The sequence below is a fragment of the Cryptomeria japonica genome, unplaced genomic scaffold, assembly GCF_030272615.1.
Source record: "Cryptomeria japonica unplaced genomic scaffold, Sugi_1.0 HiC_scaffold_26, whole genome shotgun sequence".
NCBI classification, from domain to species: Eukaryota; Viridiplantae; Streptophyta; class Pinopsida; order Cupressales; family Cupressaceae; genus Cryptomeria; species Cryptomeria japonica.
The window spans coordinates 632,556-642,500 of record NW_026728848.1 but is presented as its reverse complement, the minus strand read 5'-3'; the positions used below and the strand labels follow the sequence as shown (position 1 = coordinate 642,500).

Here is a 9,945-nt window from a genome sequence, read left to right as displayed (position 1 = left end):
TGCTCCAAGGTGCGGCGTGCACGAAGTCCGAGCCCGGTTTGCCCCGGGTGCGCACCTCGCGTGCACCTTCGCCGGGGTGAGCACCTTGGTGTGCAGACCTTGGTTGGGTTGCGCGCCCTGGTGCGCACCAAGGAGCGCTCTGAAGTGTGCTCCAAGGTGCGGCGTGCACGAAGTCGGAGCCCGGTTTGCCCCGGGTGTGCACCTCGGGTGCGCACCTCGCGTGCACCTTCGCTGCGGTGGGCACCTTGGCTGGGTTGCGCGCCTTGGTGGGCACCATGCAGTGCACGAAGTCGGAGCCCGGATTGCCCCGGGCGCGCACCTCCGCCAGGGTGGGCACCTTGGTGCGCACAACTTGCCTGGGCTGCGCACCAGGAAGGGCTCAAGATGGCACCCGCGTTCCGTTTTTTTCACTATCTTTCAGAACGGAAATTTTAAAATCTCGTTTTTTTTTGCCTTTTCTGGAAATTAGTGAAGGCAGCGCATCAAAGGTGCGCAACGCTGGTGCGAACCTGGGAGCGCTCCGATGTGTGCTCCAAGGTGCGGCGTGCACGAAGTCGGACCCCGGTTTGCCCCGGGTGCGCACCTCGCGTGCACCTTGGTGCGCACACCTTGGCTGGGTTGCGCGCCCTGGTGGGCACCATGGTGCGCACCAAGGAGCGCTCCGAAGTGTGCTCCAAGGTGCGGCGTGCACGAAGTCGGAGCCCGGTTTGCCCCGGGTGCGCACCTCGCGTGCACCTTCGCCGCGGTGGGCACCATGGCGTGCACGAAGTCGGAGCCCGGTTTGCCCCGGGTGCGCACCTCGCGTGCACCTTCGCCGGGGTGGGCACCTTGGTGTGCAGACCTTGGCTGGGTTGCGCGCCCTGGTGGGCACCATGGTGCGCACCAAGGAGCGCTCCGAAGTGTGCTCCAAGGTGCGGCCTGCACGAAGTCGGAGCCCGGTTTGCCCCGGGTGTGCACCTCGGGTGGGCACCTTGGTGCGCATGCCTTGCCTGGGCTGCGCACCAGGGCGGGCTCAAGATGGCACCCGCGTTCCTTTTTTTTCACTATCTTTCAAAACGGAAATTTTAAAATCTCATTTTTTTTTGCCTTTTTCTGGAAATTAGTGAAGGCAGCGCATCAAAGGTGCGCACCTCGCTGCCCACCACGGTGCGCAACGCCGGTGGGCACCCGGGAGTGCTTCGAAGTGTGCTCCAAGGTGCTGCGTGCACGTTGTCGGAGCCCGGTTTGCCTCGGGTGCGCACCTCGCGTGCACCTTCGTCGGGGTGGGCACCTTGGCTGGGTTTGCCCCGGCTGCGCTCCGAAGCGGGGTTATTGGAGCGCCGCCTCTTTTTTTGTCGGAGCGTTTGGTGGGGTTTCTCGCATTGGCTCTTCCGAGGCCCGGTTGCCACCCTGGCGCGCACGAAGTCGGAAGTAGGGTTAATTGCCCGGGTGCGCACCTTTGCCAGGGTGGGCACCTTACCTGGGCTGCGCACCAGGGCGGGCTCAAGATGGCACGCGCGTTCCGTTTTTTTCACTATCTTTCAAAACGGAAATTTTAAAATCTCCTTTTTTTTTTGCCTTTTCTGGAAATTAGTGAAGGCAGCGCATCAAAGGTGCGCACCTCGCTGCCCACCTTGGTGTGCTCTGAGGTGCGCACCCGGGAGCGCTACGAAGTGTGCTCCAAGGTGCGGCGTGCACGTTGTCGGAGCCCGGTTTGCCCCGGGTGCGCACCTCGCCTGCACCTTGGCCGGGGTGGGCACCTTGGCTGGGTTTGCCCAGGGTGCGCTCCGAAGCGGGGTTACTGGAGCGCCCCCTCTTTTTTTGTCAGAGCGTTTGGTGGGGTTTCTCGCATTGGCTCTTCCCAGGCCCGGTTGTTGGGTGCGCTCCCACCCTGGCGCGCGCGAAGTTGGAAGTTGGGTTAATTGCCCGGGCGCGCACCTTCGCCAGGGTGGGCACCTTGGTGCGCACACCTTGGCTGGGCTGCGCACCAGGGCGGGCTCAAGATGGCACCAGCATTCCCTTTTTCTCACTATCTTTCAAAACGGAAATTTTAAAATCTCGTTTTTTTTTTGCCTTTTATGGAAATTAGTGAAGGCATCGCATCAAAGGTGCGCACCTCGCTGCCCACCTTGGTGTGCTCCGAGGTGCCCACCACGGTGCGCAACGCCGGTGCGAACCCGGGAGCGCCCCGATGTGTGCTCCAAGGTGCGGCGTGCACGAAGTCGGACCCCGGTTTGCCCCGGGTGCGCACCTCGCGTGCACCTTGGTGCGCACACCTTGGCTGGGTTGCGCGGCCTGGTGGGCACCATGGTGCGCACCAAGGAGCGCTCCGAAGTGTGCTCCAAGGTGCGGCGTGCACGAAGTCGGAGCCCGGTTTGCCCCGGGTACGCACCTCGCGTGCACCTTCGCCGGGGTGGGCACCTCGGCTGGGTTGCGCGCCCTGGTGCGCACCAAGGAGCGCTCCGAAGTGTGCTCCAAGGTGCGGCGTGCACGAAGTCGGAGCCCGGTTTGCCCCGGGTGCGCACCTTCGCCGCGGTGCGCACCATGGCGTGCACGAAGTCGGAGCCCGGTTTGCCCCGGGTGCGCACCTCGCGTGCACCTTCGGCGGGGTTGCGCGCCCTGGTGGGCACCATGGTGCGCACCAAGGAGCGCTCCGAAGTGTGCTCCAAGGTGCGGCGTGCACGAAGTCGGAGCCCGGTTTGCCCCGGGTGCGCACCTCGCGTGCACCTTCGGCGGGGTTGCGCGCCCTGGTGGGCACCATGGTGCGCACCAAGGAGCGCTCCGAAGTGTGCTCCAAGGTGCGGCGTGCACGAAGTCGGAGCCCGGTTTGCCCCGGGTGCGCACCTCGCGTGCACCTTCGCCGCGGTGGGCACCATGGCGTGCACGAAGTCGGAGCCCGGTTTGCCCCGGGTGCGCACCTCGCGTGCACCTTCGCCGGGGTGGGCACCTCGGCTGGGTTGCGCGCCCTGGTGCGCACCAAGGAGCGCTCCGAAGTGTGCTCCAAGGTGCGGCGTGCACGAAGTCGGAGCCCGGTTTGCCCCGGGTGCGCACCTCGCGTGCACCTTCGCCAGGGTGGGCACCTCGGTGCGCACACCTTCTCAATGTTTTCTTGCCTTTTCTGGAAATTGGTGAAGGCAGCGCATCAAAGGTGCGCACCTCGGTGTGCTCCGAGGTGCGAACCCGAGAGCGCTCCGAGGTGCCCACGAAGTCGAAAGTCGGGTTAATTGCATTGTTTTCCCCGGGTGCGCTCCGAGGTGCGCAACATCGGCGCGCACCAAGGAGGGCTCCGAAGTGTGCTCCAAGGTGCGCACGATGGCGTGCACCTCTGGTGCGCACGATTCGGAGCTCGGTTTGACCGGGGTGCGCACACCTTGGCTGGGTTGCGCACCTTTTGTGCGCTCCAAGGTGCGCACGAAGTCGGAGCTCGGTTTGCCCCGGGTGCGCACCTTCGCCAGGGTGCGCACCTTGATGCGCACGCCTTGGCTGGGCTGCGCACCTTGGTGGGCGCCATGGTGCGCACCTTTCGTGCGCTCCAAGGTGCGCACGAAGTCGGAGCTCGGTTTGCCCCGGGTGCGCACCTTGGTGGGCGCCATGGTGCACTCCGAGGTGCCCAAGATTGGTGCGCACCAAGGAGCGCTCCGAAGTGCGCTCCAAGGTGCGCGCGAAGTCGAAAGTTGGGTTAATTGTCCGGTTTGCCTCGGGTGCGCACCTTGCGTGCACCTTCGCCAGGGTGGGCGCCTTGGTGCGCACACCTTGGCTGGGCTGCGCACCCGGGCGCGCACACCTTGGCACCCGCGTTTCCTTCATTTTAAATTTTTTTTTTTTACAATCTCTCAAGTGGGAAATTCTATAATCTCAACTTTTTTTGCCTTTTCAGGAAACTTTTGAATGGAGCGCATCATTGGTGCGCTCCGAAGTGTGCTCCAAAGCTCTCTCCAGCTGCGTGCACCTGCCCCGGCCGCGCACCCGGCCCCGCCCAGCTTCGCTCACCTGTCCCGGGCGTCTGGTGCGGAACCTTAGAGTAAGAAACATCACCGTGCACCTTGGCCAACGTGCGCGACTCGACCGAGCGCGCACTGGCCGAGGTGCACACCGATTTCACCTGGGTGCGCGCGCAGCACCTCGGGCGCACCGGGGTGCGCGCACAACGCCCGGGTTGCACCGTGGCCTGTGTGCTCGGGGCGCCTCGGGTGCGCGCTCGGTGTCGCCCCCGCGCGCGCGGTAGTGCGGGCAGCGCACCCCGGCCCGGCCCGGCCCCGACGAGAACGCAAACGGGCAAAAGGTTTATTCAAATAGCATTGCGACGCCCGGCGAAAAACTAAAAAAGGGTGCAACACCGGGACTTCCCGGGAGGTCACCCATCCCAGTACTACTCCGGCCCAAGCGCGCTTAACTGCGGAGTTCTGATGGGATCCGGTGCACTAACGCTGGTATGATCGCACCCGTTATGAGCTTGTCGCAGTGTGTACTTAGCAAACCGCGACCCACGTGCGAATCCACCCCGGCCACCCACCCCCGTCGAGGTGCACACCCTCCCTCGCGAAGTGCGCCCCGTTCGCCAAGTGTGAGCCCTGCCCGGGTGCGCGCACCTTGCTAGGGCGTCGGGTGTGCACCCGGCCCGGCCTACGTGCGTGCACCTGGAGGGGGCGTCGTGTGCGTGCAGTGTCCCGTCTGCAACGCGGTGCCCACACACCACCTCGGGCGCAACGACCTGCGCTCACATGTGGGCCGAGTGCACCTTGGTGCATGTTCGGGGCGCCTCGGGTGCACGCTCGATCTTGCCCCGGTGCACCAAGGCGCTCGGTTTGCCCCGGGTGCGCACTTGGTGCAAGGTGGGCACCCAAAATAGGGATCAAGCACCAAAACACAAGTTTCGGGATGCAAAATGGGACCCAAGGACCACAAATGCGTTCCAAGACCCATGATGGGTCCACGAGAACAAAAATGTGTTCCGAGACTTAATAAACAAATATTGGGTTTTAGGAGAAGAAACATGCTCTGATGCCCAAAACGAGAATCGACCCCGAAAAGGCCACAGGCCAAAAGTGGGATGCGAGACAAAAAAAAATGGGACCCGAGGACCAAAATTGGGTTCCCAGGTCGAAGACAGGGCAACCGGACAAGAAACGACCTCTAAGGCTCGAAATGAGTCCCGACGACTAAAACTTGACAAGAAGCACCCATCAGGCACCCAACTCGACACCCATGGGATGCCGACCCACCCGGGCTTCCACCTAGCACACCTTGGCACCCACCCACCCTCGCACCCAACCTCGCACCCAACTTAGCACCTTTGAACCCACATTGGCACTCACCCTGACCCTGGCACCTTGGAACCCACATTGGCACTCACCTTGACCCTGGCACCCACCTTTGCACTCACCTTGGGACCCACCCTGGCTCCCACCTCGGCACCCACCCAGACACCCACCTTGGTTCCTTGGCACCCACCTTGGATCCTTGGCACCCACCCCGACACCCACCTTGGCACGCAACTTGGCTACTTGCCACCCACCTTGGCTCCTTGACGCCCACCCCGACAACCACCCCGTGACCTACCCTGGCTAGGGTTGGTGCACACCCACCCTGGTGCCCACCTTGGCACCCACCCTATGACCCACCTTGGCACGCACCTTAGTACCCACCCCGTTACCCACCCTAGGACCCACCCCGTGACCCACCTTGGCCAGGGTGGGTGCACCCACCCTGGTGCCCACCTTGGCACCCACCCATCCTAGCACCCAGCCTGTGACCGGGCTTGGAACCCAACCTTGCACCCGCACCCGTCTTGGCCAGTGTGGGTGCGCACCCATCCTGGCACCCACGTTGTGACACACCCTTTAACCCACGCACCCTAGCACCCACGTTGGCACCCACCTTGGAACCCAACCTAGCAACTTGGCACCCACCCCGTGACCCACCTTGGCATCCACCATAGCAGTCGCCGACTTGGCACCCACCTCGGCACCCACCTTGACACTTGTGGACCCACCTTGCCACTCACCCTAGCATCGACCCATCCTAGCACCCACCCTGGCACCTTTGCACCCTAGCACTCACCCATCCTAGCACCTAACCTGTGACCCACCTTGACACTCACCCTCGCACCCACCTTGGAACCCAACCTAGCACCCACCCACCCTGACACCAACCCTAGCACCTACCCACCCTTGCACCCACCCTGTGACCCATCTTGGCACCCACCCATCCTACCACTCAACCTATCACCCACCTTCTCACCCACCTTGGCATCCACCTTAGCACCCACCCACACTGGCACCTTGGCACCCACCTCGGGCAAGGTGGGTGCACACCCACCCTGGCACCCAATTTAGAACCCACCGAGCATGTTACCCACCTTGGCACCCACATTGCAGCCCACCCTAGTACCCACCCTATGACCCACATTGGCATCCACACCCTAGCACCCAGGCACCTCGACACCCGCCTTGACACCCACCCTAGCACTGAACCTGTGACCCACCTTGGAACTCACCCTAGAACCCACCCACCCTGTGAACCACCTTGGCATCCACCTTAGCACCCACCCACCTTGGCACCCACTCTAGCACTCACCCATCCTAACACCCAACTTGTTACCCACCTTGGCACCCGCCCTCGCGTCCACCTTGAAACCCACCCTAGCACCCACCCACGCAGGAGCCCACCTTGGCACCCAACCTAACACCCACGCATCCTGGCACCCAACTTGTGACCCACCTTGGAACCCACCCTAGTACCCACCTTTGAACCCACTATATCACCAACCCACCTTGGCACCCACCCTATGACCCTCTTTGGAATCCACCCTAGCACGCACCCACCCTGGCACCCACCATGGAGCGCACCCTAGCACCCACCCACCTCGGCACGCACCTCAACACCCACCTTGGTGTGCGCACTGCGCCAACCTCTCAAAGACCCTATGTGGTGCGCTCCAAAGTGTACACCTTTGGTGCGCTCCAAGGTGCGCACCTTTGGTGCACACCGAGGTGCACACCAAAGTGTGCACCGAGGTGAGCACCAAAGTGCACTCCAGGGTGCACACCAAGGCGTGCACCTTTGGTGCGGTCAATGCAAACGAATTCGGAAGTTGGGGTCGATGTCCTAATCGCTGCTGCAGACTACACGTATGAGAATCGGACAAATAGCTTTATATAGGGGAGGTGTTGCGTTTGATGGGTCGACTCCCCTGGTTGTGTGCACTGCACCAACTTCAAAGACCCTGTCTTGTTTAAGAAGTCAAAAGTTGGGGTGGATGTCCTAATCATTGCTGCAGTCTACGCATGTATGAGAATCAGACAAATAGCTTATATAGGGGAGGTGTTGCATTCGGTGGGTTGACTCCCCTGGTTGTGCGCACTGCGCCAACCTCAAAGACCCCGCATAGCAGAAGAAGTCGGAAGTCGGATTTTGGTGAGCACCAAGGCGTGCACCTTTGGTGCGGTCAACGCAGACGAATTCAGAAGTTGGGGTGGATGTCCTAATCGTTGTTGCAGGCTACACATGTATGAGAATCAGACAAATAGCTTATATAGGGGAGGTGTTGGGTTTGATGGGTCAACTCCCTTGGTTGTGCGCATTACGCCAACCTCAAAGACCTTGTTTTCGTTAAGAAGTCAAAAGTTGGGGTCAATGTCCTAATGGCTCCTGCAGGCTACACATGTATGAGAATCGGACAAATAGCTTATATAGGGGAGGTGTTGGGTTTGATGGGTCGACTCCCCTGGTTGTGCGCATTACGTCAACCTCAAAGACCTTGTTTTCGTTAAGAAGTCAAAAGTTGGGGTCGATGTCCTAATTGCTCCTGTAGACTACACATGTATGAGAATCAGACAAATAGCTTATATAGGGGAGGTGTTGGGTTTGATGGGTTGACTCCCCTAGTTGTTCGCATTACACCAACCTCAAAGACCTTGTTTTCGTTTAGAAGCCGAAAGTTGGGGTCGATGTCCTAATTGCTCCTGCAGGCTACGCATGTATGAGAATCAGACAAATAGCTTATATAGGGGAGGTGTTGGGTTTGATGGGTCGACTCCCCTGGCATTGCGCCAACCTCAAAGACCCTGCATTGCGGATGAAGTCGAAAGTCAGAGTTTGGTGTGCTACAAGGTGTGGTCGAAGGTGCTCACCTAGGTGTGCACCTTTGGAGCGCAGGAAAAGTGCCCTCCAAAAGTGCGCACCTTTGGAGTGCACAAAAGTGCCCTCCAAAAAGTGCCCTCCAAAAGTGCGCACCTTTGGAGCGCAGAAAAGTGCCCTCCAAAAAGTGCCCTCCAAAAGTGCGCACCTTTGGAGCGCAGAAAAGTGCCCTCCAAAAAGTGCCCTCCAAAAGTGCGCACCTTTGGAGCGCAGAAAAGTGCCCTCCAAAAAGTGCCCTCCAAAAGTGCGCACCTTTGGAGCGCAGAAAAGTGCCCTCCAAAAAGTGCCCTCCAAAAGTGCGCACCTTTGGAGCGCAGAAAAGTGCCCTCCAAAAAGTGCCCTCCAAAAGTGCGCACCTTTGGAGCGCAGAAAAGTGCCCTCCAAAAAGTGCCCTCCAAAAGTGCGCACCTTTGGAGCGCAGAAAAGTGCCCTCCAAAAAGTGCCCTCCAAAAGTGCGCACCTTTGGAGCGCAGAAAAGTGCCCTCCAAAAAGTGCCCTCCAAAAGTGCGCACCTTTGGAGCGCAGAAAAGTGCCCTCCAAAAGTGCGCACCTTTGGAGCGCACAAAAGTGCCCTCCAAAAGTGCGCACTTTTGGTGCGCACCAAGGCGCTGGTTCGGTCGTTGCAGGCGAGTTCGGAAGTTGGGGTCGATGTCCTGAGCGGAGGTGCAAACTACACAGGTGTCGGAATCGGACAAATAGCTTATATAGGGGAGGTGTATGCTTCGATGGGTCGACTCCCCAGGTTGAGCGCACCGCGCCAACCTCAAAGACCCTACGGTATGGATGAAGTCGGAAGTTGGGTCCGATGACCGATTCGATTAGTAGGTATGCTCATGAGGTCGGAATTTGGGTCCGATGACCTGCCATGTGCAGGAAGGCGAATGTTGGCACTGTGCGTTGCAAGGTGCACACCAAGGCGCTGGTGCGGTCTTTTTAGTCGAGTTCGGAAGTTGGGGTCGATGTCCTGATCGGAGGTGCAAGCTACACAGGTGTGGGAATCGGACAAATAGCTTATATAGGGGAGGTGTATGCTTCGTTGGGTCGACTCCCCGGGTTGAGCGCACCGCGCCAACCTCAAAGACCCTACGGTATGGATGAAGTCGGAAGTTGGGTCCGATGACCGATTCGATATGTAGGCATACTCGCGAGGTCGGAATTTGGGTCCGATGACCTGCCACGTGCAGGAAGGCGAATGTTGGCACTGTGCGTTGCAAGGTGCGCACCAAGGCGCTGGTTCGGTCGTTGGAGGCGAGTTCGGAAGTTGGGGTCGATGTCTTGATCGGAGGTGCAAACTACACAGGTGTGGGAATCGGACAAATAGCTTATATAGGGGAGGTGTATGCTTCGTTGGGTCGACTCCCCGGGTTGAGCGCACCGCGCCAACCTCAAAGACCCTACGGTATGGATGAAATCGGAAGTTGGGTCCGATGACCGATTCGATATGTAGGCATACTCGCGAGGTCGGAATTTGGGTCCGATGACCTGCCATGTGCAGGAAGGCGAATGTTGGGACTGTGCGTCGCAAGGTGCGCACCAAGGCGCTGGTGCCGTCGTTGCAGTCGAGTTCGGAAGTTGGGGTCGATGTCCTGGTCAGAGGTGCAAACTACACAGGTGTGGGAATCGGACAAATAGCTTATATAGGGGAGGTGTATGCTTCGATGGGTCGACTCCCTGGGTTGAGCGCACCGCGCCAACCTCAAAGACCCTACAGTATGGATGAAGTCGGAAGTTGGGTCCGATGACCGATTCGATACGTAGGCATATTGGCGAGGTCTGAATTTGTGTCCGATGACCTGCCATGCGCAGGAAGGCGGAATTTGGGTCCGA

The 9,945-nt window shown here is 60.0% G+C and overlaps 1 non-coding gene across 1 annotated transcript; it reads right to left on the bottom strand.

The window, feature by feature from the left end:
- Window positions 1-4,304: 4,304 nt before the first annotated feature.
- On the bottom strand, window positions 4,305-4,423 carry LOC131861555 (5S ribosomal RNA). Its single transcript, XR_009360627.1, has one exon. It is a non-coding gene; the product is annotated as a 5S ribosomal RNA (ribosomal RNA).
- Window positions 4,424-9,945: the final 5,522 nt, after the last annotated feature.